We start from the raw sequence: 25,535 nt of genomic DNA, 5'->3' as shown, positions 1-25,535 counted from the left end.
GTGGCAGAACCCTTAGGAGTATTGATATGCAGAGGGATCTGGGTGTGTAGGTCCACAGATCAATGAAGGTGGCAGTGCAGGTAGATAAGATATTAAAAAAGGCTTATGGCATACTTGCCTTCATTGGAAGGGGCATTGAGTATAAGGATAGACAAGTTATGCTGCAGCTTAATAAAACTTCAGTTAGGCCACTGTTGGAATATTGTGTACAATTCTGGTCACCACACTACCAGAAGGATGTGGATGCTTTGGACAGGATAGAGAAAATGTTTACCAGGATGTTGTCTGGTATGGTGGATTTTAGCTATGAAGAAAGTTTGGGTAGACTGGGTTTATTTTCACTGGAACTCAGGAGGTTGAGGAATGATCTAATAAAAGTTTATAAGATTGTAAATGTTATGGATAGAGTGGAAAGTATGAAGCCATTTCCTAGGGTGGACGGGGTTTACTAGGGTACACAGATTCAAGGTGCGAGGTGGGGGGACATTTAAAAGCGATGTGTGAGGCAAGTTTTCACACAAGGGGTGGCGAGTGCCTGGAATGCGTTCCCAGATGAGGTGGTGGAAGCAGGCATAGTAGTAGCATTAAAGAAGCACCTGGACAAATACATGAATAGAAAGGGAATAGCGGGATATGGATCCTATAAGTGAAGACAGTTTTAGTATGGAAGGGCAAAATATATTGGCGCAGGCTTGGAGGACCAAAGGGCCTGTTCTTGTGCTGTATTGTTCTTTGTTCTATGCCCAGATTATGAAAGGGCATTTTGTGATCTGCTACACCAGAGGTTATTGGGCAATATCATGGGTCACGGTGTTGGGATTGATGTATTAGCACGAATAGAGTTGGTTAATAGAAGGGGAACAGAGAGTAAATGTAAACATGACATTTTCAAGTTGGCTGGCTGTGATGAGTAGAGTGCAGTAAGTAACAGCGCTGGGGCCTCAGATATTTACAATCCATAATAATGATTTAGATGAAGAGACAGAGATTAATGCATCAAAGTTTGTCGATGTCACCAAGCAAAGGTGAACTCTGGGAGGACACAGATGCTGCAAAGGGATATAAACAGGTTAAGCAAGTGAGCAACAAGATGGCAGATGGGCTATATTGTCAGGAAGAATGAGGTTACTCAGTTTGATCCTAAGCGTAGAAAATTAGATTGTTTGAAAGGTTAAACTTGTAAATGTTGATGTTAAGAGGGACTTGGATATGCTCATACAAGGAATGCAAAATTTAGGTACAAAATATAACGAGAAAGGCAAATGGCATGTCAGCCTTATTGCAAGGGAATCTGAATATAGACATAAAGTAACCTTGCTCCAATTGGTGGGATAACTGTGAGAATACTGTCTGCAGCTTTGGTCTCCATACTTATGAAAGGATATACTTACAATGTATCAGCGAATTTTCACTAAATTAGTCCCTTAGATGAGGAAATTGTTACATGAAGAAAGGCTGAGTAAATTGGACTTACATCCTCTGGAGTTTGGTAGAATGAGATGCAATTTCATTGAAAATTCTTGATAAGGTGGATGCTAAGAACTCATTCCAGTTGTTAGGAGCAGAGTCTCAGGATAGAGGGCTAATACATTAGGATTGAGCCGAGGAGAAATCTTTTCACTCAAAGAAGTTGTGAATCTTTAGAATTTTTTATTCCAGAGGGCTGTGGAGGCTCCATTGTTGAATATATTTAAAACGGATATCAAAAATTTTTTCACATGTCAGGAAATTGAGGGCATGACATTGTACAGATTTGAGTGATGTGGGCTATGGTGGGCTCTGTGGCAGAATCAAGTGACAAGTGCTGTGAGGCTCACCGCAACATTGAGATCATCTCCCCTCATCTTAAATGCTTTTCACCAGCGGTGTGGTGAGATTCTCATTAGGGAGCAGTGAGATTCCAATTGATAGGGATTAATGTTCATTAAACAACTTATTAACATCACATTAATAATTATTAATTAGTAATTTTCAGCCTCCCATCTTACCAAACTCACCAAACAAGCTAGACATCGGTAAAACTTGCCATGGAAACGAGAGCGGGTATCCGGCAGTTTCAACTCACCAAATGGCACCCATGCTGGAAACCAGGCACCAACATCTCAGGGCATGCTCCAAGGGCACTGGCCACAGGCACACCACATCCACAGACATTGGTATCTGATGTGCCAACTTCTAAAAGCCCTCATTGTACATTTCCGATCCATTTACAAACACTTCTGTACTTTCATACAGCATCTCAGGCTGCACCAATATCTATCATTGTCGTGCAGCTGGAAGGACACTGTGTACTGTGCAACACCTACTTAGCTCATAGACTGGAGCAGGCTGCATGACTGGGCTCTCTACTTGCTACCATACCACTCTCTCGTTTCTAAGCCTACCTGGATGCTTCCAATGCCCACGTTTTACATTGCCTTGTCTTAATTTTGCCCTTCTTCAGAGAAAATAAAACAGGACATGTTCTTACAACATGACAATCTGGTTCGGATTACGAGGAAGTTTGACTATCACAGACCAAGTTCCGCTACTGTGTTAGCACATACCGGGCTGTGGGAATCAAATTTCTTTGAAAAGCAGGGAACCAAATAGCTGAAGTGCTGAGGTTTCTGAATTATGTAGATAGGGCACAGCAGATCTGAGTTTATAACAACGTAATTTATAATGCTGTTGTCCTTATAGTCAACTTACCTATCATGACAAGGCTTTCTTTAGGGCCCTCTTGTAGCGCAGCAGTAGTGTCCCTTTTAGTTGTAATAGTTTAGATGGAGCAGATTTTGTCCAGTGCGTTCAGGAAGGATTCCTGACACAGTATGTAGATAGACCAACACGAGGAGAGGCTACTTTGGATTTGGTGCTTGGCAATGAACCGGGCCAAGTGTTAGACCTGTTGGTAGGAGAGTATTTTGGCGGTAGTGATCATAACTCTGTTACTTTTACAATAGTCATGGAAAAGGATAGGTACAGCAAGGTAAGGTTTATAGTTGGGGGAAGGGTAACTACAATTCTGTTAGGCAAGAACTGGGTAACATAAAGTGGGAACAGATGCTGTCAGGGAGGAGCATGATTGAAATGTGGAGATTGTTTAAGGAATGCATACTGCTTGTGCTCGATATATTTGTCCCTAGCAGGCAGGGAAGATGCGGTCGAGTGAGGGAGCCTTGGTTCTCAAGAGAGGTCGAACGACTGGTTAAGAGGAAGAAGGATGCTTAGGAAAGGTTTAGGAAACAAGGAATGGAAAAGGCTCCAGTGGGATACAAGTTATCCAGGAAGTAGCTGAAGAAAGGGCTTAGGAGAGCTGGAAGTGAGCATGAGAAAAACTTGGCAGATAGGATCAAGGAAAACTCCAAGGCTTTTTACGTGAGGAATAAGAGAATGACCAGAGAAAGGGTAGGGCCGATCAAGGATTGTAAAGGGAATTTGTGCACGGAGCCTAAAGAGGTAGGAGAGGTCCTTAATGAGTACTTTTCTTCGGTATTCACAACTGAGCGGGACCTAGTTGTAGAGGAGGACAGAATGAAACAGGCTGGTAGGCTAGGGGAGGTTGATGTTAGTAAGGAAGTGTACTAGGAATTTTGAGGAACTTGAAGATAGATAAGTCCCCCAGGCCTGATGGGATTTATCCAAGGATTCTATGGGAAGCGAGGGAAGAGATCGCAGGGCCTTTGGCGATGATCTTTTCATCCTCACTGTCCACGGGTATAGTGCTGGAAGATTGGAGAGTGGCAAAAATCATTCCTTTGTTCAAAAAAGGGAATAGGAATAACCCCAGAAATTACAGGCCAGTTAGTCTTACGTCAGTGGTGGGCAAATTATTGGAAAGGGCTCTGAGAGATAGGATTTATGATCACTTGGAAAGGCACAGCTTGATTTGTGATAGTCAGAATGGATTTGTGAGGGGTAGGTCATGCCTCACAAACCTTATTGAATTCTTTGAAGAGGTGACCAAACATGTGGATGAAGGTAGAGCAGTGGATGTGGTATACATGGATTTAAGTATGATGTTTGATAAGGTTCCCCATGATAGGCTCATGCAGAAGGTATGGAGGCATGGGATAGGGGGAAATGTGGCAGATTGGATTCAGAATTGGCTGACCCTTAGAAGACAAAGGGTGATAGTGGACGGAAAATATTCAACATGGTGCTCAGTTGTGAGTGGTGTACCACAGGGATCTGTTCCAGGTCCTCTTCTATTTGTGATTTTTGTAAATGATTTGGATGAAGGAGTGGAAAGGTGGATTAGTAAATTCGCGGATGATTCGAAGGTGGGTTGCATTGTGGACAGTGAGGAGGGCTGTTCTAGGTTACAAAGAGACATTGATAGGATGCAGAGCTGGGCTGAGAACTGGCAGATGGAGTTTAACCCTGAAAAGTGTGAGATGATTCATTTTGGAAGGACAAACTTGAAAGCAGAATACAGGGTTAATGGAAAGATTCTTGGCAGTGTGGAGGAGCAGAGGGATCTTGGGGTTCATGTTCACAGTTCCCTGAAAGCTGCCACCCAGGTGGATAGAGTTGTTAAGAAAGCGTACGGTGTGTTAGCTTTCATTAATAGAGGGATTGAGTTCCAGAGATGTGAAGTTATGCTCCAGCTATACAAAACCCTGGTTTGGCCACATCTGGAGTATTGTGTCCAGTTCTGGTTGCCTCATTACAGGAAAGATGTGGAAGCGTTGGAAAAGGTGCTGAGGAGATTTACCAGGATGTTACCTGGAATGGAGGGAAGGTCTTACGAGGAAATTTTGAGAGAGCTAGGGCTTTTCTCTTTAGAACGACGAAGGATGAAACGTGACTTGATAGAGGTGTGCAAAATGATCAGAGGTATAGATAGAGTAGACAGCCAGAGACTTTTTCCTTGGGTGGAGGTAGCTATTACGAGGGGGCATAGTTTTAAAGTGAGTGGAGGTAGATATCGGGGAGACGTAGGTTCTTTACTCAGAGAGTGGTCAGGGCGTGGAATGCATTGCCGGAGAGGGTAGTGGAGTTGGCCTCATTAGGGGCATTTAAGCGGCTATTAGACAGACATATGGGTGATAGTATAAGGTAGGGGTGGAGGTTAGATAGATCTTAGGATTAGGGTAAAAGTTTGGCACAACATCATGGGCTGAAGGGCCTGTACTGTGCTGTACTGTGCTGTACTGTTCTATGTTCTAAGTTCTTTTCTCCTGGATTCGGAGGCTTGCGTTCAAGGTGTGTATTAACATTTCTGAACAGGTTCATTAGAAAGATAGCCTTTCTAAAGATTTAACCTTTCTTTAGGATGTCCTACGGTTTAAGATCATGCAATTTAAGCGCACAATCTTTCACTCTTAGTTTGGCATGACTTTCAATATTGAATCCCCTTTACTATACTTATACTATGCAATACTGCATGTTTACAATCACGATCCTTCTGTAATGATTTTCTGCATGACTCCAATGTAAGAATGATTTAAAACCAGTTAAAAAATAAATTGAGTGCAGAATATCACATCCTCACAGCGTGAAACTAGTTTGCACAAAATGGAATCTCTGAATCAATGGGATTAGTTTTATTCCCCCCTTCCGCTACTATCACTTGGCAGATATGTGAGGAGGGTGGCACTCATGTTCACAAAGGTAACCTCAATCTAAGCTTTAAGTGTTTTATTTTAAGCTGCTTTGCCAACCCCTGCTAGTTTTGACATGTGCTTATGTCTGGTCTCAGGCATGATTTCTGTGAGGCGCTGTCACTACCAAGGTGAGGTGCAGCCGTGTCCTTATCTCTTCCCAGGAGGAAACAGTTTGTCTTTATCTAGGTCTTCAAAAGACTTTTTTATTTAAAAGGAAACATATCATGCTATCAAGCTAAAAGCTATTCACATCTTCATGATTATATGTGTCTCGATTTAATGGCATGTTGCTAACTACATAATTGTCTGGTTTACATGTTGAATAGAAAATATGTTTAATTAAACAAAGTAGATATTTCAAGTTTTTTTTCAAAGTGGAGAAGCTAATTTGAAATGAATTCTGGGTATCTCAGATACTTTCCAGCTGTAGGACTGGGCAAGATTTCATCAGCTTTGGGTGAAGTGTTTGGGGTCTCATCAATCAGCTGGAGAGCTGGTGAGAAACCCATGGTTCCTCTTTTTGGGCAGGCCCTCTGAATCCCCCCATGCAAATCATGGTGAGGCCACCAGGGGGCCTTCTCCAGCAATTAGATACACTGGAGGCAGACATACTGCTCAGTGAGAGCTGGCAGCTTATCAGAGGCTGGCAGCTCTTGTTATCTGCAGCATCACTAAGGAAGCTGTGACTGCTGCCAGAAAGACACATCCACCCAATCCCAGAGCCCCAGGAATGCAGCAGACTCAGGTTACAGTAATGCAATTTGTGGGCAGCTTGCACAATGTTGCAGAGTGGGGAGTTTTGACAAAACGGGTCTTAAAGGGCCTCTGCTTTCCATGTCCATTCCTTTGATCTGTTCAGTTAAGCAACCTTCCGACCAAGCGGTAACATGCAGTCTGCACACTAAGCTGGGTGATACCATTGGACATGAGATAAGGCCCTTAATGCTGAACTGCAGTTGCAAAAAGCTGTTAATGAGGTGGCATGGTGATGTACCAGAACCCACCTCTTACTGACTGGAACTTAATAACGGTATGAGTGGAAAAGCAGTGGGCTTCTGGTACATCACCCAGCTACCACATTAAATGACTTTCCTGTCTCCAGGCTTGGTACCAGTGAGAATATAACACTCAACCTTTGTTTCGTCTGGTCATTAAGTTGTGATCAGTTTGAAAAACATTATCTAATGTATAATTAGGCAGTGGGGCAATGTTAATGCTTGGTGATAGCATAAAATGGGTGATATTAGATCAGTCCAGAATCGGACCCAAAATGTTAACTCTGGTTTTTTCTTCACAGATGCTGCCAGACCTGTTAAGCTTTTCCAGCAACCTCTGTTTTTGTTCCTGATTTAAGCATCCACAGTTCTTTCGGTTTTTAAATTAGATCAGTCACTTGTTATAGGCCAAGCCCAATTTTCAGAGGCACATAAAATGACATTTAACATACAATGATGTTTTCTTTAGAAAAGCTAATGATTGATAATTTGCATCAAAAACAAATTGCTGAAGAAACTCAACAGATGTGATAGCATCTGTGGAAAGAGAGCAGAGGTAATGATTCAATTTCAGTGACTCTTCATTGGCAGTTCTGAAGAAGGGACTCTGGAGTCAAAACGTTAACTCTGCTTTCTTCCCACTGATGCTGTCAGGCCTGCTGAGCTTCACTGGCAATTACAGTTTTTGGTTCTGATCTCCATCATCCTCAGTTCTTTGTTTTAGCTTTGTTTTATAATTTACATCATCAGCTTAAAACTTTGCATTGTCAAGGTCTACAGAAGACTTTTCTAAAGAGCATTTTAAGTTATGGATTGATCCTATCTTCATTATTGGAAAATTCTATACTTTTAATGAACAGAATTTTATAACCTCCCACTGGTGGGTCTGCGGGCATGTTATGATCCCAACTGATGGTATTACTGGACAATTCAAATACCAGAGTGAAACATGGTTTCATAGACCACAAATTTTATTTACCTTGTTTTCCATGAAAGTCAATCACTGAACATATTGAAGAGACTGCCAAAAGGTCACCAAAGTTTATTACACAAAAGAAAAATACAAACTATGTTATTTGAGAAAAGAACCACTGGAACAGCCTCAATTCAAACACAAAAATAATTCATTTCTTTTATCACAGACATACTCTTATAGACACTCAATACTCAAGAAATAGTCAATCCTATCTCCACTCTAAAGCACCACACTTAGCTAATGCTTAATAAACCAATTACACCTACAATTGGTTTTCTTTTGGCAAATTGCTCTGCATCCATTCAATGTTATTTTCTTCAATTGATGTGCCTCTCTGAGACTTTAAAACAAATTGACAACTCAGCTCACTATCACTGAACATGGGTTCCCTAAACTCACAAAAGGAAAAGGAAATATATGTAAGGTTTAGGAAACTGAATTCAAACAAAGACCTTGAGAATAAAGGAAGAAGTAAAGGACTTAAAAAAGAAACTGGGAGGACATGCAATGCCCTTGACAGATAGGTTTACAGAGAATCCCAAGGCATTTTATACGTATTTTAGGAACAAGAGGGTCACTCATGCATGCAGTCAGTGTGATTGGGTGAGGTCCTTAATGAGCACTCTGCATTAATATTCATCTAGGAGAAGGACATGGATGATAATAAGATTAGGGGCGGGTATGTTGATGTTCTGGGGAATTTTATAATAGGTGGTGGGTGTCTTGAAAGGTAGATAAGTCCTCAGGTCCTGATGGGATCTATCCCAAGATACTGAGGAAGGCAAGGGAGAAGATTGCTGGGGCCATGGCAGAGATCTTTGTACCCTCTTTAGCCTTGGGCAAGGTCCCAGAAGACTGATGAATAATCAATGTTGTTCCTTTATTTAAGAAGGACAACAGGGATAATCCAGGAAATTATAGGCTGATGAGTTGTATCTCGGTGGTAGGGAAATTATTGGAGAAGATTCTTAGGACAGGATTTACTCACATTTGGAGAAGAATGGACTTATTAGGGCTGGTCAGCCTGGCTTTATGCAGGTGAGGCATTGTCTCACAAACTTGAATGAGTTTTTTGAGGAAGTAATGAAGATGATTGAGGAGGATAGGACAGTGGACGTTGCCTACATGGACTACTCTGGAGTTGAGAGAGTTGGTTTATGAGGAGAGATTGAGGAGATTGGAACTATACTCATTGGAATTTAGAAGAATGAGGGGGGGTTCTTATTGAAACACATAAAATTATGAAGGAGATAGATAAGATAGGAGCAGGGAGGTTGTTTCCCCTGGTGGGTGAAACTAGAAATAGTGGGCATGGCCTCAAAATGAGGGGGACCAGATTTAGGATTGAGTTGAGGAGGAACTTCTTCACCCAAAGGGCTGTGAATCTGTGGAATTCCCTGCCTAGTGAAGTAGTTGAGGTTACCTTGTTGAATATTTTTAAGGCAAAGATAGATAGATTTTTGAACAGTAAAGGAATTAAGCAAGCAAATAAGTGGAGCTGAGTCCACGAGAAGATCAGCTATGATCTATTGAATGGTGGAGCAGGCTTGACAGGCCAGATTGCCTACCTTTGCTCCTATTTCTTATGTTCTTATACTAAGTTATGTTCTTTTGTTTACTAAAGCATTTGGCAAGGACCCTCATGGTAGGTTGGTCCAGAAGGATCAGTGTTGGGACCTTTGTTATTTATAATGTAAGTAAATGATTTGGATGAAAATGTAGGTGGTCTGATGAGTAAATTTGCAGACTATACAAAAGTTGATGGAATTGTGGATAGTGAGGAATGCAGCAGGATATAGATCAGTTGGAAAGTTGGGCAGAGAAATGGCAGATAGACTTTAATCTGGACCAGTGCAAGATGATGCATTTGGGAGGTCAAATACAAGAGGAAAGTGTACAGTAAATGGCTGGATCCTTTGGAGCACTGATGTACAGAGCGATCTTAGTGTGCAAGCCCATACCTCCCTGAGGTAACACAAGTGGATAAGATAGTAAAGAAGGCATACAGAATGCTTGCCTTCAAAGGTTGGGACATTGAGAATAGGTGTTGGCAAGTCATGCTGTAGCTGTATAAATCTTAGACCACATTTAGAGTATTGTGTGTAGTTCTAGACCCTGCACTGTAGGAAGGATATGGAGGATTTACAGAGCATGCAAAAGACCTTTACTAGGATGTTGTCTGGTTTGGAATGGCTTAACTATAAGGAGAGGTTGGACAAACTTGAATTGTTTTTGCTATAGCATTGGAGGCTGAGGGCTGACATGAAAGAAGTATTTAAAATGGTGAGAGGCATGGATAGCGTAGATAATCAGAGTCTTTTTCCTGGGATGGAAACATCAAATACTAGAGACCATAAGTTTAATGTGAGAGGGGAAATTTTAAAGGAGACTTGCAAGGATTGGGGGAGGCAATGGCCTAGTGGTATTATCACTGGACTGTTAATCCAGAGACCCAGCTAATGTTTTGTGGACCTGGGTTCAAATCCCAGCAAGGCAGATGGTGGAGATAACAAGGTGTAGAGCTGAATGAACACAGCAGGCCAAGCAGTATCAGAGGTGCAGGAAAGCTGACATTTTGGGCCTAGGCCCGGCAGATGGTGGAATTTGAATTCAATAAATATCTGGAATTAACAGTCTAATGATGACCGTGAATCCATTGTCAGGAAAAACCCATCTGGTTCACTAATGTCCTTTACGGAAGGAAACTGCCATCCTTGCCTGGTCCGGCCTACATGTGACTCCAGACCCACAGCAATGTGGTTGACTCTTAACTGCCCGCTCAGCAATTAGGGATGGGCAATAAATGCTGCCCAGCCAGCGATGCCCTTGTCCCGTGAATGAATAAAGACAAAGTAACTGCAGAGAATCATGAACACAGCCCAGTCCATCGCGCAAGCCAGCCTTCCATCCATCGATCCCGTCTATACTTCCTTTTGCCTCTGGAAAGCAACCAGTGTAATGAAAGACCCCTCCCATCATGGATTTACTCTCTTCCACCCTCTTCTGTTGGGCACAATATATAAAAGTTTGAATACAGGAACAATTTCTTCCCTGCTGATAGCAGACTTTTGAAGGACTTCCCAAATATTAATGTTGATCTCTCTCTCTCTGCACCTTCTCTGTGCCTATAACATATAATCTGCATTTTGTTCTGCTACACTGATGCACTCTGTATAGTACAATCTGCCTGTACAACAGACAAAACAACACTTTTCACTGTATCTTGGTACATGTGACAGTGAAAATCCATCAACATTAAAGGCTGCTTTTGCTGGTCTCAACTGAGAGGCTGGTAGGAGAAGAGAGGGGCAGGAGCCTGGGAAGGAAGGAGGGGGTCACTTCTCTCAAAGGTGTCCTTTTCACATTTGGCACTCTCCACCCTGCTCTCCCTAAACAAGAAGTCCCATCTCGAGACAATGGGCACGACTCAAATTGCTAAATACTGTGGAGGCCCTTGTGGTGCAATGGAAATGGGAGCTTTCAGGGAAATGACTCCCCTCCCCTTTCCAAGGCCCCTGCCTCTGCATCAGGAGGCTTGGTTTCAAATCCCACCTGCTCCAGAGGTGTGCACAGGCATCTCTGAACGGGTTGATTACAAGTATCTTGAATGACTGTGGGCCTCCTGTGATCCTTGCTGACTCTTCAGATGCTTGGCCAGCAATTTGTAGTCACAGTTTGTTTGTTTTGTCATAGAGGCAATGGTCATTCAATTTGGCTTTTGACAAACGTAGTTTAATTAGAAAGAAACATAGAAACATAGAAGATAGGAGCAGGAGGCCATTCGGTCCTTTGAGCCTGCTCTGCCATTCTTCACAATCATGGCTGATCGTCCAACTCAATAGCCTAATCCTGCTTTCTCCTCATAACCTTTGATCCCATTCACCCCCAAGTGCTATATCAAGTCACTCTTGAATACATTCAATGTTTTGGCATCAACTACTTCCTGTAGTAATGAATTCCACAGGCTCACCACTCTTTGGGGGAAGAAATGTCTCCTCATCTCTTACTAAATGGTCTATCTCGAATCCTCAGACTGTGACACCTGGTTCTGGACACACCCACCATCGGGAACATCCTCCCTGCATCTACCCTGTCCAGTCCTGTTGGAATTTTATAAGTCTCTATGAGGTCCTCCTCATTCATCTGAACTCTAGTGAAAACAGTCCCAACTTAGTCAATCTCTCCTCATATGTCGGTCCAACAATCCCCAGAACCAGCCTGGTAAACCTTCACTGCACTGCCTCAAGAGCAAGAGCATCCTTCCTCAGAAAAGGAGACCAAAACTGTACACAATATTCCAGGTGTGGTCTCACTGAGGCCCTGTACAACTGCAACAACACAACAACAATACATGCTCCTGTACTTGAAACCTCTCACAATGAAGGGCAACATACCATTTGCCTTCTTTAGCACCTGCTGCACCTGCATGCTTACTTTCAGCAACTGCACAGGTCCCACTGCACACTCCCCTCTCCCAATTTACAGCCATTCAGGTACTAATCTGCTTTCTTGATTTTGCTTCCAGATTGTTCATTCTGTGCACAATGTCTGAACTTGACAGGTATAAAGCTGACAGTTCTGCTCATAAGAAACTCAGTCTACTTTTAAAAACTGCTGTGAACACAAGATAAAAGAGTTAGCAGGAAGCCTGTACCATAATAATTATCTCTGTTTCCAGTCTATATGCAGTTCTTACATTTAAAATTACAATTTTCTTATCACTTTCTTGATAATTGACTGGCCTCTTCTGCATTTGTTGGAGAGAACCAGAACAAATACATAACTTTGAATAATAACACTAATCTGTTTATATCACATATATTCTTCAAGGTGAAGCACTACAGTATAATGATAAAGTCAATCTTATTAACCTGAGTCACTGGAAGGGGGAGCATTGCTGACAATAATCTTTAAATGATATGCACATTGGATATTATCTAAAGACTCGAGAACAACGTTTAGAGCCTCATGTTAGCGTCTTGATAAATGGATCAGCCTGCAATGTAGGATGATCTACCCATTTTGATTAAATTCCCTTTGGTGTTGTTTACAAGGTCTGCAATCCTACACATTTGTTTTAATGACAGACAGTTATCCATTTAAATGTTAAATAGTGAAGAGGAGTCAGTTATTACAGTTGCATATCTTAACATGAATTAACTTGGAACACACTACAAATCATACTCCATAATTCTTTCATTTCTGTTCTGGTTAGTTCATTTATTTTTAAACCAACCAGCCTTTATTTAAAGGATGACATGTACAAATTCAAAGTAGTGAGATTTGAAAGGCGTAATCATGTATAATTGTTTTGGGCTTAAAATGCTTGTAGAGTTAGGAACCAGCTCTATATCCTACGCAATGAACAAGCTGAAAGATCACTTAACAATTCTTGATTATTCCATTGAGTAGTTTCGAAGCCCTAACATTTTTGTAAATGACTTTTCTTTTGCTTTATAGGATGGGGAATTCAAGTATTTTCAAGTTATTTTATGCCCGTAGTTCTTATACAGGATTTTCCTTCAAGGAACAATCAAAGTTTTTCTGATAGGTTCAACGAGTCTCATAAGAATTGAATTTCCAATATTAGTCTCATTTAGTGGATGGAAGAAATATATTTGGCCTTTACCTAATTTGCTCAGATAGAGCAGTACCAATTCTCTTCCAGAGCTCAGGTATGGCACAAGCTGCCTTTTAAAAAAAATCTAAGTTGTTGGCTTGGGACTCTCATTAGAGTTTTAAAATGCAATGTAATTCAAAATTAACAGATCCCATTTAATTTTGCATGTGTTTTTACATCTTGTGATAACTGGCATGTATTTACTGGTGCTGGGACTTATTGAGGTCCATGATTCCTGGAGCAGAATTTAATGGGTTGGGAGTGGGTCGCGAGATAAGGTGGGAATGCTGTGGTGACTGTAGGATTGAAAGAGGATGGTCTAGAGTGAACCTCCACAGTGTGACACTGGGTCTCCACTCTACTGTGTGCGCGTCACACTGTTCAATAAACTACAATCTGTAGAACTTGGTGGGCACAAATGATCAGTGCCCTTGAAGGTATCCATTGCTTTAAATTCCTGTGCACCTTGATATTTACGGGGAACAACTAGGGGCATCTGTGGCATCTGCTGGGCAGCAACTGATCATTCAAACAGGTGATCAATACCTTGTTTAAGAGGGCTGGACAGTTTGTGGGTTACCAAACTGCCTCTGCAAGGAGGTTTAACAGCTTTGGGGCTATTGTAGGTCTCCCCCTAATTGCTAGGTGCTATCAATTACATGTATGTGGCCATTAAGGTCCCTGCTGGACTGACTGTCTGCTTCATAAGCAGGATGAGGTTCCACTCCATCTACTTTTTTGTAGTGTATGACCACCAGAAGGACATTCTACAGTGTGTTCTTGGTTCCAAGATGTCCATTTCGACACCATGGATTTCACAGCTCTTTCAGGTCCTAGACACCTTCAACGATGGCTCATCAGGGATAAGGGCTACTTACTCAAGACATGGCTGTTGACACTGGTGATTAACCCTTGCACAGCAGGTGAGAAATGGTACAATATCTGCTGTGGTTCAACCTGGACCATGTTGAAGCAGGCCATTGGCAACTTGAAGAAGGTAATCCACCTTCTGGACTGACCTAGTGGAGTGCTGCAGTACGCTTCAGCGATGGTTTCCCCTATTATCATCATCAGGCATGCTCTGCATCAAGTACTGTACAAGGGGATTGAGACAACTGTCACTCCTCATCTGATATGGAGGTTTTGGTGGAGGGAGCAGAGCAAGTGGAACACAATAATTATCCCCCATACTTGAAGTGTGCGTGACACATACCCAAGAAAGACTCATGAAAACCAACTGTCCATTAAAAACTCGATGGTAGCAATGGTGTGGAGATGCCGGTGTTGGACTGGGGTGGATAAGGTCGAAGTCACATGACACCAGATTATATTAAAATTGGAAGCTTTCAGAGCGCTGCTCCTTCACTTTGTGAAGTACTTCTAAAAAGTCCTCTAAAAGCTTATGATTTCAAATAAACCTGTTGGACCATAACCTGGTGACATGTGATTTCTGACATTGAAAACTCAATAGATTGACCTGCTTCTACACTGGCCAGACACTCCAGGAGCCAAGCTCAAATCTAACAAAGTGGTATTCACTACATAATCAACCCAGAGCTCAAAAACTGATAATAGTTTGTTAATACATATAAATCCTTAACATGTGCAAAACCTTAATAGCCGTGAGGCCTAATGCTTCTAGGTACTCTTCTCATCATGTTTATGAATGCTGTCATGAGGTGAGAATCCAGTGTTTGTCATTGGAATGGAGCTCAGCTCCATATTCGGCTGTTCTATGACCTGCAGTTCTCTAGATAACTGTCATCTGGCTGCCTGAGGCACGATCAGAGAGTTTTGTTTTAATCTGTGTAGTTGCAGTGTTTCCGCAGGCCAATTGAGCGTTAGATGCAGATTTGGCAGTTCTTTAAAGGCAGTGTTAGCACTTGCCTTTCAATTAGATGGTGTGAGATTGGAGCTTCATTGCGAGGCCCCATGTTGCATCAATGACTTTAATCAACTAGGTCCTCATGTAGTTGTGATCAATTCCTTCTGTTCAGTGATGGTACCCGCTGCTAGATTTGCTGCACCATGGCAATGAAACTCAATTCCTATTGTGTATTTATCATGCAGTTACTAGGCAGAGGCCATGTGGAAGTCAGACATTGGGTAAAACCAGTTTATTTTGTTTGACCACTGATTGCCTGGAATTTTAACCCTGTGTAGCTATGCCAATAGCCTATGTGTTTCTCATGCTCTTTCACCTTCAAACCAATTTTATCCCAAATGAACCTCAGCCACACATTTTGGAAAAGTAATCCACGACCCAATAATTTTTCTAGCACCTTTGCTGGGGGTAGGGCAACTTTATAATGATGACCTCTTATTGATTCCCCAACTAGAGTAAATAATCTTTCACTATTTACCAACAAGACAGTTTACCAGTTCTAACTCCACTGCTGTGAAATCTCCTCTTTGTATTCTTCTTTCCAGTGAAGAATATCTTTTTTTCCCAGTGAAGAATCTCTCATTCCTGTCTTCATAACCAACTTCGCTTCTAAATCCCTGCCTTTGTTTGATGTACCAATGTATTTTTCTCTCTGTTTTTGCACCCCTTGTATGCTGGTTTGGCCAGTTCTGGTGACCAACTATCATCTTTTACCAGCTGATAAATAATGGATACATTGAAGAATAATGACAAAAGCAAACATGCTATTTTTCTTCAGGTTTTTTCTAGCCAGACATTTCCTCAATAAATTATATATTTGCATTCCTAAGTTTTGATTCCTCTGTCCTACTCAGTGTCTCACTTGAATGAGATTTGTAGCTCTCATTTCTCCTCCCAAAGTATAATACCTCATACTCTTCCAAATTCTTTTGTATTCATAATTTATCTGCCTACTATGCTATATCCTTGTACATGTCCTTTTCCAGTTCAGTGTAATAATTGATTCAGTTTAATAATGTCTGACTTCCAAATGGTCTCTGACTAGTAACTGCATGGTAAAGGCACAATAGGAATTGAGTTTCATTGCCATGGTGCAGCAACTCCATTTTTGTGTTATCTACAAAATTTGATGTGGTCCTCTGTAGCACCATGACTGGCTCTGGGGCACAGCGGGAAAGGTAAAGGTAAACGGAACCTTAGTGATAGGAGATGCAATAGTTAGGGGGATAGGCAGGAGATTCTGTGGTTGCAAACGGGAATCCAGGATGCTGTGTTGCTTCCTGGGTGCCGGGGTCAAAGATGTATCTGAGCGGCTGCAGAATGTTCTCAAAGGAGACAGTGGGCAGCCAGAAGTCATTGTGCATGTTGGTACAAATGATCTCGGTACAAATAGGGACGAGGTCCTGCAGAATGATTGTAGAGAGCTAGGAAAAAAGCTAAAAACCAGGACCTCGACGGCGGTAATCTCCCAATTACATGCAGTGCCACGTGCTAGTGAGGGTAAGAACAGGAGGATATGGCAGATTAATGCATGACTAAAGAATTGGTGCAGGGGGCAGGGATTCAGATTCCTGGATCAATCGGGATCTTTTCTGGGGCAGATGTGACCTGTTCAAGAGGGATGGTTTGCACCTGAACTGGAGGGGGACCAATATCCCGGCGGGCAGATTTGCTGGTGCTACAAGGGATGGTTTAACTAGATTGGAAGGTGGGGGCGGAATCCTCAACAGCAGGGAGGCAAGTGTGAGGCTGGTAGAAGATACAGCAATCAGAAACAGTAAGTTGAAAAGACAGAAATAGTAGGAACTGCAGATGCTGGAGAATCTGAGATAACAAGGTGTAGAGCTGGATGAACACAGCAGGCCAAGCAGCATCAGAGGAGCAGGAAAGCTGACGTTTCGGGCCTGGACCCTTCTTCAGAAATCAGTTGAAGAGACAAGTCAGGCTGGAACAGGACAGGGAGCGAGGAATGCCTGTTGGATTAAATTGCATCTATTTCAATGCGAGAGGGCTGACAGGTAAGGCTGATGAAATCAGGGTGTGGATAGGTACATGGGACTGGGATATTATAGGCAATACAGAAACATGGCTAAGGGAGGGACAGGACTGGCAGCTTTAGGCAGGACAGAGGTGGAAGAAAGAGGGGAGAGGGAGTTGCATTTTTGATTAAGGAGAATATCACTGCAGTAGTAAGAGATGAAATAACTGAGGGATCATCCAGTGAGGCTTTGTGGGTGGAGCTGAGAAATAAGGGGGTGGTGACTTATTGGGGTTGTACTATAGGCCCCCAAATAGTCAATGGGAATTAGAGGAACAAATATGCAGGGAGACTGGAGAGACTTGCAGGAGAAATAGTCTTCTCAAAGTGGGGGATTTTAATTTTTCTAACATAGACTGCGACTGCCATAGCGTTAAGGGCTTAGATGGGGTGGAATTTGTTAAGTGTGTTCAGGAAGGTTTCCTCAAGCAGTATAGAGAGGGTCCTACTCAGGAAGGGGCAAAACTCGACCTGCTCTTGGGAAATCGATGACTGAGGTGACAGTGGGGGAGAGCTTTGGGACCAGTGAACATAGTTCTATTAATTTTAAAATAGTTGTGGAGAAAGACAAAACTGGCGCACAGGCTCGAGTTCTAAATTGGGGAAAGGCGAATTTTGATGGAATTAGACAGGAGCTTGCAGGGGTTGATTGGAGTAGTTTGTTTGCAGGCAAAGGGACCTTCGGCATGTGGGAGGCCTTTAAAAATGTGATAAGCTAGAGTTCAAAGTCTACATGTTCCTGTGATGGTGAAAGGCAAGGTTGGCAGGACTAGGTAACCCTGGATGACAAGATATTGAGGCTTTGACCAGAAAGAAGAAAGCATGGCTCAGGTACAGGCAGCTGGGACCAAGGGAATCCCTGGAGGTATATAGGGGATACAGGAGTTTACTGAAGAAGGAAATCAGGGGGGCAAAAAAGGGGCATGAGATAGCTTTGGCTGAGAAGATTAGGGTGAATACAAAGAGATTCTTTAAGTATATTAAAGGAAAAATAGCAACTACAGAGAGAATAGGACCTCTGAAGGACCAAAGTGGACATGTATGTGTGGAACCACAGGAGATGGGTGAGGTCCTCAATCAATATTTCTCCCTGTGTTTACCGTGGAGAAAGACATGAAGACTTGGGAACTTGGAGAAATTAGTAGCAATATCTTGGGGACATTCTATATCACAGTAGAGGAGGTTGTGGAAGTATTAGAATGTATGAAGATAGATAAAACTCCTGGTCCTGATCAGATATATCCAAAAACCCTGCAAGAGGCTAGAGGCTAGGGAAGAAATTGTGGGGGCCCTGGCTGATTATTCGCATCATCATTAGCTACAGGTAAGGTCCTGGAAGACTGGAGGGTAGTGAATGTTGTGCCTTTATTCAAGAATGGCTGCAAAGAAAAACCTGGGAATTATAGACCAATAAGGTTAACATCTGCGGAAGGTAAGTTACTTGAGAAGATTCTGAGGGATAAGATATGCATGCATTTAGAAAAACAGGGTTTGATTAGGAGTAGTCAGCATTGCTTTGTGTGTGGGAGACCATAACTCACAAATTTGCTAGAGTTCTTTGATAAAGTGACCAGGAAGGTTGATGAGGACAGGGCGGTAGATGTAGTGTATATAGAGATTTCAGTAAGGCCTTTGATAAGGCTCTACATGGTAGGTAGCTCTGCAAGGTTAGATCACATGGAATCCAGGGAGAGCTGGCAAATTGGATACACAATTGACTTGATGGTAGGAAGCAGAGGGTAATATCAGAAGGATGCTTGTCCGACTGGAGGCCTGTGACTAGTGGTGTGCCACAGGGGTTGGTGCTGAGCCCATTGCTGTTTGTTATCTATATCAATGATTTGGATGAGAATGTACAAGGCATGATTAGAAAGATTGCAGATGACACTAAAATAGGCAGTATTGTGAACAGTGAGGAAGGTTATCAGAAATTGCAGCAGGATCTTGATCAGCTGGGTAAGTGGGCTGAGAAATGACAAATGGAGTTTAATATAAGTGTGAGGTGTTGCATTTTGGAAAGTCAAATCAAGTAAGAATTTCATAGTGAATGGTAGGGCCTTAAGGAGTGTAGTAGAACCGAAGGACCTTGGAGTTCAGGTTCTCTGAAAGTGGAGTCACAGAACAGTGAAGAAGGCTTTTGGCACATTGGTCTTCATCAGTCAGAGCATTGACTACAGAAGTTGGGAAGTCATGCTGCAGTTGTGCAGGACGTTGGTGAGGCCACACTTGGAGTATTGTGTTCAGTTTTAGTCACCTTGCTAGAGGAAGGATGTTATTAAACTGGAAAGAGAGCAGAAGAAATTTACAAGGATGTTGCCAGGACTCAAGGGACTGAATTATAGGGAGAGGTTGGACAAGCTAGGAGTTTTTTGTTTAGAGTGTAGGAGAACTGAGGGGGGATCTTTTAGAAGTGTATAAGAACATGAGAGAGGCATGGATAGGGTGAATGCACTCAGTCTTTTATCTCAGGGTTGGGGAATTGAGGACTAGAGGGCATGAGTTTAAGGTAAGAGGGAAAAGAATACATGGGAACCTGAGGGGCAACTTTTTTACACAGAGAGTGGTACTCCTATGGAATGTGCTACCAGCGGAAGTGGTTGAGGTGGGATATTAACAACATTTAAAAGACATTCAGATGAATACATGGACAGGAAAGGTTTAGAAAGATATGGGCCAAGTGCAGGGAAATGGGGTTAGCATGGATGGACATTTTGGTCAGCATGGACTAGTTTGGGCTGAAGGGCCTGTCTTTGTGCTATAGGACTCTATGACTCTATGCTTCATTATCAATGCAATGAGAGAGTAACAGATAGCTAAAATTGAACTGGATAGATCTAATGTTGAGAGAGAGAGAGAGAGTGTGTTCTCCTGCTTGACAACCACGGCAGAAATCTTTCAAATCTAGCATTGATGTTATTAATATTATTCATATAAGTTTTCCATTCATAATTTGGCAAAGTTACAAAAAGAGAGCCTCCATGATTTTCCACTCTGCTGCATTAGAGGCTGGTGGCTGTTTATAGTTGTTGTTCAATAAATGCTTCTTTGCTCAAAACTTACATTTGTTCTTTTGGATCATGTGAAGACAAATTTTGTTTAAACAATGCAATAGGTAGCCTATAATTGAATTTGGTCAGAATACAAGAGAATAATGGCCAGAATTAGTCAGCTCTGAGGTGGTAAAGCATGTGACATTTTTCTTCCCACCCTCGGAATTCCAGTCATATCCATTGAACAACTGAAAATAATGCTTCAGACTGATGTCCAAGGAGTGAATAATTTTCATATTTGATTAATTCATTTTAGAACTAGTCTATACGAGCAGGTAGTGCTTTCTGGAAAATTGGCTTCCTGACTTCAATCCTTGCAACTCTAGTTTGTTATTAGCGAAATCTAAAGCTCTTCCTGGAGCAGGATGGTGGCCAAAATAAAAGCACAGGTATTCTGAAAAGGTGCAGCAGACAATATCCTTGCCTTAGAGGAACAACTGTATATCTATTGATACTGAAATTGAGGTCAGCATTTGATTTATTTTGCTGACGGATTTACTCTTCTTACTCAAACTGACTCTGAGAGCCTGTGATATGTAATGGGGAATGATGCCTTATTAATTTTTAACAAACCCTGTCAGCAATTTGCCGCTGCTACCAAGGCACTGTGAGAGAAAACGATGACTCACAATTGCCTTATCATAAAAAATGCAGGCAGCACACTGTGCAGGAGCAACATGAACAATTTTTAACTGCTCAGTCCTCCAACTATTTGCAATTGAGTGCAATATGATTAAATACATTCAATTCCAGATGATCTCTGAACATGACAGTACCTGCATTTGTCAAAATACATTTTGATTCAATATTTGTGATTGACAGATTTCTGCATTCATTTGAGATGAATACAAGTTTTCCAAGTTGCATTTGTATAATGCCCTTGACAAAAAATATGTCCCAACAGAGCTCACAGGAACAAAATGAAATAAACTTTGATGTTGTGCTACATAAGGAGACATTAAAAAAAAACCAAGGGCTTGGTTAAATTAAAAGATTTCAAAGAGACTTTTCAAGTGGACAGTGAAGTGTCAAAAAGTAACTAATCCGGGGGCCAATTAGAACATAAGAACATAAGAACTAGGAGCAGAAGTAGGCCATCCGGCCCCTTGAGCCTGCCCCGCCATTCAATAAGATCATAGGTGATCTTTTTGAGACTCAGCTCCACTTACCCGCCCACTCACCATAACCCTTAATTCCTTTACTGTTCAAAAATTTATCCAGCCTTGCCTTAAAAACATTCAGCGAGGTAGCTTCAACCGCTTCACTGGGCAGGGAATTCCACAGATTCACAACCCTTTGGGTGAAGAAATTCCTCCTGAACTCAATCCTACATCTGCTTCCCTTTATTTTGAGGCGATGCCTTCTAGTCCTAGTTTCACCTGCTAGCAGAAACAACCTCCCTGCCTCCACTTTATCTATTCCCTTCATAATCTTGTATGTTTCTATAAGATCTCCCCTCATTCTTCTGAATTCCGATGAATATAATCCCAGTCTACTCAGTCTGTCCTCATAATCCAAACCTCTCAACTCTGGAATCAACTGAGTGAATCTCCTCTGCACCCCCTCCAGTGCTAGTATATCTCTTCTCAAGTAAGGAGACCAAAACTGCACACAGTACTCCAGGTGTGGCCTCACCAGGACCCTCTACAGCTGCAGCATAGCCTCCCTGTTTTTAAACTCCATCCCTTGAGCAATGGCAGACAAAATTCCATTTGCCTTTTTAATCACCTGCTGCACCTGCAATCCCACCTTCAGCAATTCATGCACAAGGACACCCAAGTCCCTCTGCACAGCAGCGTGCTGCAATTCTTTACCATTTAAAACATAGTCCATTTTGCTGTTATTCCTACCAAAATGGATGACCTCACACTTATCAATATTGTACTCCAACTGCCAGACCTTTGCCCACTCACTTAGACTATCTATATTCCTCTGCAGACTTTCAGTGTCTTCTGCACATTTTGCTCTACCACTCACCTTAGTGTCATCTGCAAATTTTGACACACCACACTCAGTCCCCAATTCCAAATCATCTATGTAAATTGTAAAAAATTGCGGTCCCAACACTGATCCCTGAGGCACACCACTAGCCACTGACCGCCAACCAGAAAAACACCCATTTACCCCTACTCTTTGCTTTCTGCTGGTCAACCAATCCTCTATCCATGCCAATATATTACCTGTAATACCATGCAACTTTATCTTATGTAGCAGCCTTTGGTGTGGCACCTTGTCAAATGCCTTCTGGAAATCCAGATACACCACATCCACAGGTTCCCCATTGTCCACCACGCAAGTAATGTCCTCAAAGAATTCCACCAAATTAGTTAAACATGACCTACCCTTCATGAACCCATGTTGGGTGTTCCCAATGGGACAATTTATATCCAGATGTCTTGCTATTTCTTCCTTAACAGAGTTAATGTTTCGGGTCTGGTGACTCTTCCTGAGAACTGAAATAGTTCTGAGGAAGGGTCACCCGGACCCGAAACGTTAACTCTGTTCTTTTCTTCACAGATGCTGCCAGACCTGCTGAGCTTTTCCAGCAACTTTGTTTTTGTTGTATATTTTCTTATACATTGGCCTTGAGTAGCACAGGCAATGGCAAGAATGTTGGGAAAATGTGCTGAGAATGTTTCTGTTGTTTAGATGGCGATTCTGAGCCATGCTATTGAGCAGTGACCACTTTATTTCCATTCATTTACATCTCACTAAAAGTTCATGTCAACTCATTTCTATGCAGCTCCCCATTATCCCATTCTTTCCTGAGAAACTTGAGGAAGTGAATTCCTGATGTGAATGTCAGTGCAGTTACCTGATGGCAGCTGCTCACCATTTGCTTCTGCAGGCCTTTATCCTGCTGCACTGTCACCACCATTGATCTGCACGCTCCATGGATACCATCCTCCTGCTGTGCAAGTCGGCATCGCCAAACCAGCAGCCTCAACACATCATTGGGCTGCTCTTGAAATAACTTGCACAGCGCTTCAGCCCTTCAGCAGTTCACTTTGGAGCTCAAAGATGCTTAAACCTTGTATGTTTTTGCCAGATCATTTTGTGCTCATTGACATACAATCTACATCTCATCTCATGCATCTTCATGGATGACTGTAAGTTAGCACTCAATTACTTTGCTCTGACTTTGAGGCTGTCAGCCTCTTGTGGTTTTCATTTCTTTTCTCTGTTGCCATTCATTTACATCTCACTAAAAGCTCATGTCAACTCATTTCCATGCAGCTCCCCATTATCTCCTTCTTTCCTGAGAAACTCGATGAAGCTAATTCCTGATGTGAAAGTCAGAGCAGTTACCTGGTGGTAGCTGCTCATCTTTTGTCATCTGTCATCTTTTCTGGATTGAATGGCCTCCTCTGTATTGAAACAAGTCTATGATTTATTTCTTTTTCTGTGACACTTTACTTGCTAAGGCAGGAATTGAAATTTCTTGAGAGTAATTTTATTCTAACAAAATGCACTCAAAAACATGTATCTTAAGAACTACAATGATGTTACTCAAATGTCAAAAATATCAAAAAAACTGACATATTTCAACAATATTTATACAAAACTGTTGTTAGATTAATGATGCTTTCTCATAAGTACAACCCTAATAAAATTGTTAACATTTAAACAAACCATTTAATTATCACCCAATGAGTGTTAACAATCAAGATTGGGAGTTGCACATGAGTCCTTAAAGAGCCATATGATCTTTCAGAAGAGTTTGCAATTATTTGTACATATTGGGATGTAGGTGTCGTAGCACTTAATGCTTATCCCTTGTTACCCCAAAGGCAATGAGCCAACTATATTAGAGATAGTAGGAACTGCAGATGCTGGAGAATCTGAGATAACAAGGTGTAGAGCTGGATGAACACAGCAGGCCAAGCAGCATCAGAGGAGCAGGAAGGCTGACGTTTCAGGCCTAGACCCTTCTTCAGAAATCAGGATATATTGGATATAGACTCATACTAGAGATGTCCAATGATCATGAAGGACATTATGTAAATGCAAGAATGTCCTTTCATTTCTATAGAAATGCAACTTCTTTTTTAACGTGCTACCCTGGGGTTGCATAGTTCAGTTTTCTAAATGGCAGGCATGTGGTTCAGAATAATGGCAACAGTGTGTGTTTGGTCTCCTGTTCCTGCTGTGATAGTCATGGCCCCTGCATTCTCTCCCTGCTCCTGAGACAGCTTCGCAATAGCAAACCAGCCCTGACTAAATCTATCAAGGGAAACAACTCAGAGTAAAGCACATCTGACAATGAGCTGAACACCTTTGGGCATGTCACACGTGCAATGAATGGATTTATTACACTGGACTCCATTGCATTCCTGACGTGCATTTTCACAATGACATTAGAGATGAGGCAATGAAGGAAATACCAGTAAAACTTACGAATAGTACAAGCTGGTCTGATTCACCTTGTATATTTCAAAATAGAACTCCTTCTTTCCAAGTATTACTCTTTTATTTTCCCCCTGGCGTGTAGGACAGTGATAGTCCTGTCATTCATTCATCATCTGAATATGATCTGTTTAAATGTCACGACAGAAGTCAAGAGATCATAAGCCTTTCAAATTCCAATCTGACCAGTCTCTGACACAGGTACCTTTTATTTGCTTTGTGTAGAGCAGATGGTATTATCTGATATGACTCAGACTTTGTTTTTCCTGTTTTTGCAGTGAAGACTTTTTTGAACATTGTTCATTCTTTATTTTGTCTCTCTTGACAGTGCATTCAGTCAGTTGTGACCCAGAACCTACACTAAGCCCACTTTGACATTGAATGCTCAGGCTCATTTTTATGCTGTTTTCGTTTTGAGATTTTATGACTAATGTTTGGCGGCAAGGACAATATATTCAGACATGTTCAGGTCGGATGGTGTTGCACGTGTTGAAGTGTGAAATGAGCTTAAAAATGACCAATTTAGTAATGGCTGATCTGCCTGGATAGTGGTCATCATGATAAACTTTTGATGCACTTTTCGTGTCCTCTCAAATGAGAAAAAAATGGAATTTATTTAATCACATATGTAAATTAAGGGCCTATTGAAGGATTCATTGAAGGAAACAGGAAAAAAGAGAAAATACAAGCAGGAATAGGCCATTTGGCCCTTTGAGACAGCTCGAGCACCATCTACAAGTTCGCTGATGACACCACCTTAGATGAACGTATATCCAACAATGACAAATCAAAATACGGAAGGGAGGTAGAGAGCTTGGTGATGTGGTGCAATGAGAACGACCTCTCTCTCAACATCGGCAAAGCTAAAGAATTGATCATTGACTTCAGAAAGAAAGGAGGAGAACACGTCACCTTCTACCTCATTGGAACTGAGGTTGAGAGGGTGGAGAGCATCAAGTTCCTCGGAGTGATG

This window comes from Rhincodon typus, chromosome 8, assembly GCF_021869965.1.
Source record: "Rhincodon typus isolate 14 chromosome 8, sRhiTyp1.1, whole genome shotgun sequence".
Lineage (NCBI taxonomy): Eukaryota > Metazoa > Chordata > Chondrichthyes > Orectolobiformes > Rhincodontidae > Rhincodon > Rhincodon typus.
This window is presented reverse-complemented; position numbering follows the sequence as displayed.